The sequence below is a fragment of the Rhinoderma darwinii genome, chromosome 3 (assembly GCF_050947455.1).
Source record: "Rhinoderma darwinii isolate aRhiDar2 chromosome 3, aRhiDar2.hap1, whole genome shotgun sequence".
NCBI lineage: Eukaryota > Metazoa > Chordata > Amphibia > Anura > Rhinodermatidae > Rhinoderma > Rhinoderma darwinii.
In genome coordinates this window covers 322,793,992-322,799,991 of record NC_134689.1, presented here as the reverse complement: position 1 = coordinate 322,799,991, position 6,000 = coordinate 322,793,992, and positions in this window count along the sequence as shown.

Sequence of the window (6,000 nt, the reverse complement as noted above, 5' to 3'; positions counted from 1 at the left end):
GGTGAATAGCAGGAATCGCAGAGCCGGGAAAAGAGACAATCACAGGCAAGGAACATGCTGCAAGTGAGGGTATAAATAGACCAAGGGCGGGAGCTAGAACCGTCAGGCCAGGCTGTGATAGGATCTCCCTCTCCTCAGCCTTCAAGCCTGAGTGGTAACAGATTGCGTCACTCTAGCAGACCTTGGAGCTGATAAGGGCTGATTAACCCCGGGCGTCGACACAAAACCTGTGTCTGGCAAACCCTTTACAGATACCATGTATTGTTGCTATTTATTATCAATAAAGATTTATATTTTTGACGATACGTGATAGCTACATATTTCCATATTCTAATTGGGTGCCCAGTTCCCTGTGCTTTTAGATTGTTCTACATTCTAGTGGGGACTCCCTTGGTCTTTTGTTTGAGGTTTTTTGTAGGTTTACATAGGGAGACATCTGTCAATTAGTGGAGAGTGAGTGGAGCTAACAACAGCTCCTGACTACGCCAAACACATCTCTGGCGGAGCTGCCAGGGCTCTGAATGTAAGTTCTCATAAAAGGGTTCACATTAACATATAAGTGGCAGACCTCTGAAATCAGAGTGTCTGTCACTACATCATGCTGCCCTCAGTGAAGTTCCCTTTAAAGAGGTTTTCCCAGAATTATAAATTATCACCTATCCACACTCGATTCTAAATCTATGCGAATAACATAAACAGCAGAGCGCTATCCCGTGGATTGGTGAAAATTTATGATTCTAGGAAAACCCCTTTAAGTCAGTGGTTCAATAGACAGAAAGAAGGTATAAAATACATTGTTACAAATTTATGAATACTCTTGTATACATATATAGGTTTTGGCACTATGTAAAAACTGTCATTTCAGTGACACTCCTACAAATGTTTTACAATGTATATTGATTTAAGGTCAAATGAAAACATTTTTTAGAATCGTCATCATGGCTGGCCTTAGGTACGGGCGACCAGTGTGGTCGCACAGGGCGCCGCCCTCCGCACTGTAAGGGGGGGCGCCACCGGGTGTGCATGCCCCGCGCCATGGCCACTACTCGGGCGCCAGCGGGTCAGGTGCCACTCACTTATTGCACCGACCTCAATACTGGCTGCCCTGCGCCCTCACCATCGCTCAACCGCTCACCCTGTCCTGCGTCCTGAATGACGAGATAGGCGTGATGACATCATTCAGGACACAAGACAGGGAGGAGACACCGCGCTTCCTGTGCATTTCCAGGGCTTTTGGGGACACCGAGGGAACGTTTTCTCCAGGGCGGGTCCAGCTCCAGCAGGCAGTGTTTGCCGGAAGCCCAGCAGGTCAGTCACTGACTGGACTTTGTTTGAATGGGGGAACTGATGGGGGTCTAAAAAGGGCAATAATGGCAATTGGAAAGAGGATTCAGTGCCACCTTGGTGCCCATTTGCCACTCATGGCCCCTTTATTGTGCTTCTATTCAGTGCCCCCTTGATGCCCATTTGCCATTTATTGTTCTTCTGTGACAAATTATGCTAAAGGCTACAGGGGCAGTAAATAGCAAATGGACATCAAGGGGCCACCAAACAGAAGGACACTAAAGGGACAATAAGTGGCAAATGGGCACCATGGTGGCACTGATAGGTTTCCGTTTGCATCACCATTGATTTCAATCGTGACGGATCCGATGCAAATAGTTTCCGTTTGTCTCCGTTGAGCAAGGGTTCCGTCGTTTTGACGGAATGAAAACGCAGTCGACTACAGTATTGATTCAGTCAGGTTTCTGTTCTGACGGAAAGCTCAGATGGAACGCTTGAACTGAGCCCTGACGCACATGTGAACGGAGCCTTATTAAACTATTTTAACTTTTGGAGATACAGCTGCTTTGTATTCTGTACCTGGTGACATTGAACCCATCTGTCCCACTGACCTGACAGATTCAGGTGTCATCGCTAGATATGGCTGCTCTGTATACAGAATACAAAGCAGCTGTATCTCAAAAAGTAAAAATAGTTTTTAATAAAAAGTATTTATTTAGAAAGTTGCACAAAACTGATTATTTTAAAAAATAAAATAAAAAATAAACATTTCAAAGGTGTGCATAGCTTTAAAACGGCTGTCCGGAATACAAATTAAACATTTTGTTGAAGCAGCAGGAGGAGTTAAAATAAAAAAAAGAACTTATACTTACCTCTCTCCTCCCAGACGTTCCTGCGCTGGGGGCTCCTGTCAGATCTGTTCTCCGTTTGTATATAGCGGTGACATCATGTTGACCGTACACCATCGCTGCAGCCTATTAATAGCCTTAGCAGTGTTCAGCTGAGAGCAGTAATTAGCTGAGGCGGTGATGTACTGTCGACGTGATTTCACCGCTGCAGAACAGAGATGACAGAAGCCCCCAACGCAGGAACATCTGGGGGGAGAGAGGTAAGTATGGGCTGCATTTTTATTTTAAGCCCTCCTCTCCTGTTCCACGTAAAAAGTTTAAACCTGGAGAACCCTTTAACCTCTTAACACTTTCCGTGTATGTATGGCGGATGTGCATTCCAACAATATTGCATGTGCCACTGTGTGTTATCTGTGGTGTTGCATAGGACTGCAGGTAACACTAATACATTATCTGTAATCAGAGAGTTATCACTGTGTTATCTGTGGTGTTACGTAGAACTGCAGGTAACACTAATACATTAACTGTAATCAGAGAGTTATCACTGTGTTATCTGTGGTGTTACATAGGACTACAGGTAGAATCTACTGCATTATCTGTACTCAGGAAGTTATCGCTGTGTGTTATATGTGGTGTTACATAGGACTGCAGGTAGCATCTACTACATTATCTGTACTCAGAGAGTTATCACTGTGTTATTTGTGGTGTTACATAGGACTGCAAGTAACACTAATACATTATCTGTAATCAGAGAGTTATCACTGTGTGTTATCTGCAGTGTTACATAGGACTGCAGGTAACAGTAATACATGATCTGTAATCAGAGACTTATCACTGTGTAATCTGTGGTGTTACATAGGACTGCAGGTAACACTAATACATGATCTGTAATTAGAGAGTTATCAATGTGTGTTATCTGCGGTTACATAGGACTGCAGGTAATACTAATACATTATCTGTAATCAAAGAGTTATCACTATGTGTGTTATCTGCAGTGTTACGTAGGACTGCAGGTAACACTAATACATTATCTGTAATCAGGGAGTTATCACTGTGTGTTATCTGTGGTGTTACGTAGGACTGCAGGTAACATCTACTACATTATCTGTACTCAGAGAGTTATCACTTTGTTATCTGTAGTGTTACATAGGACTGCAGGTAACATCTACTACATTATCTGTACTCAGAGCCGTCACTGTGTATCTATGGTGTTACATAGGACTGCAGGTACCATCTACTACATTATCTGTACTCAGAGAGTTATCACTGTGTTATCTGTGGTGTTACATAGGACTGCAGGTAACTATGTGTTCTGTGTATATATGTGCCTGTGTGGGTATATTTGGGTCTGTATGTCCATATATTTACCTATATGTATTTGTATATGACCCATTATGTGTATACATGCCTCATGTGTGTGTGTCCGTATATATATATATATATATATATATATATATATATGTATGTATGTTTGCCTGTATGTCTAAATATGTGCCTCTATGTATGTATAGTATATATGTTCCAGTATGTGCATGTCTATATATATATATATATATGTGGTTAATTTTTTTGGTTTGTGGAGGGCAGCAATAGAGAATCACGGCGCCATCCAACCTAAGGCCGGCCCTGATTGTCATACTAATAAATTATCTGAATCAGGCTGTGCACAATGCCCGACCTGTCATACTCGCCTTTTTTCATTATAATTTTTTTATAGTTGCTAATTTCTTTCATTCTTTTATTTGCACAGCCCAAAGGAAGTGTAAGAAACCAAAAACACCAACTTGCTAACCACTTCCTACTGCAGCAGTATTCCCTCAAACATTAAGCCTTAAAGAGGCTCTGTCACCAGATTTTGCAACCCCTATCTGCTATTGCAGCAGATCGGCGCTGCATTGTAGATTAAAGTAACGTTTTTATTTTTAAAAAACGAGCATTTTTGGCCAACTTATGGCCATTTTTGTATTTATGCAAATGAGGCTTGCAAATGTACAACTGGGCGTGTTGAAAAGTAAAAGTACAACTGGGCGTGTATTATGTGCGTACATCGGGGCGTGTTTACTACTTTTACTAGCTGGGCGTTCTGATGAGAAGTATCATCCACTTCTCTTCAGAACGCCCAGCTTCTGGCAGTGCAGATCTGTGACGTCACTCACAGGTCCTGCATCGTGTCGGCCACATCGGCACCAGAGGCTACAGTTGATTCTGCAGCAGCATCAGCGTTTGCAGGTAAGTAGCTACATCGATTTACCTGCAAACGCCGATGCTGCTGCAGAATCATCTGTAGCCTCTGGTGCCGATGTGTCCTCGCTCGTCTGACACAATGCAGGACCTGTGAGTGACGACACAGCGTGATCTCTCGAGAACACGGCTGTGTCTGCACTGCCAGAAGCTGGGCGTTCTGAAGAGAAGTGGATGATACTTCTCATCAGAACGCCCAGCTAGTAAAAGTAGTAAAAACGCCCCGATGTACGCACATAATACACGCCCAGTTGTACTTTTACTTTTCAACACGCCCAGTTGTACTTTTGCAAGCCTCATTTGCATAAATACAATAATGGTCATAACTTGGCCAAAAATGCTCGTTTTTTAAAAATAAAAACGTTACTGTAATCTACATTGCAGCGCCGATCTGCTGCAATAGGAGATAGGGGTTGCAAAATCTGGTGACAGAGCCTCTTTAAGACAGCTTCGCAGGAGAGACATCTTCCCCCTAAGTACTAATGCTTCTTTTTTGGCAATATCTTGTTACAACGGCAACTGTCAAGGGGTGGGATACATTATCAATTGCACCAAAGTGGCAATCCTATTAGTACTTTCATCTCAGGCAAAAACTAAAAATTTAGCTTTTTGGCCAGTCATAGTTAGAACTATGATGCATGGTTATCATTTGTCATTTTTACTACTGTGAGAGGGACTTAGTTGTGTGCTTCTGTCTACTAACATCTATATAGGGCGAGATAGTCACCATATGGCTGACTTAGGTAGCGGCTTGGAAAAATGTGTGCCATGGTGGTAGCAGCCACCCAATGCTAAAATGTATAAACTATGCAACAACAGCAAACAGGAAGCACAAAGCCTTTACAATGTAACAGTAAGGGCTCGTTCACACGCTGCGGATTTGCCGCGTTTTTTTCTGGACTAAATTTTGGATGGAAAAAACGCAGCAGAATACAGTAGCAACATAGTGGATGAGATTTAAGAAATCTCATCCACATGCTGTGTAAAAATTCAGAGCAGAAATTGACCTTGTATTTTTCGGACTGCAGGATGTCAATTCCTACTGCGGAAAGTGTGCAGAATTGCTGCGTTTTTCAGAGGAAATGTCTCCATCTCCTAATAGTGTGAAAAACACCGCAAAATACGCACCATTTTCTGCTGTAAAAACCACAGGAAATTGTGCATTTTTGCCATAGGGGAATGTCTGCGTTTTTCAACGGAATTGTAGCAGAAATTTTCTGCAGCAATTCCGTTTTGTGTGGACAAGCCCTAAGAGTATGTTCACATGGCTAGGATTTGCTGTGGGAAAAATCTGCAGCAATGCCAACCCAGATGCTGCAGGGAAATAAAGGGCCTAGGAAGAGAATCTGAGGCATCAATGTGAGAAAGGCCTAAGTACAGCAGATACAAGGAAACCTGTTGCAGCAGCTGCTGTAGCTGAAGAGAGTAGGCCTGATACAGCAGAAAGTTGGAGACTTTGGCGTGGAAGGAGAGCTGTAAGGTAACGCAACTGTGGTACCGTAGAGTGATAACAGCCGCCAGTAGGAAGAATAGCGTCAGTGGCAGAGTGACTAATTTACAATGGTGAGCCTGGAGTGTGAGGCACGGATAGAAAAGTTTGAGTTACTTGAGTGCGACAAGATGGTCA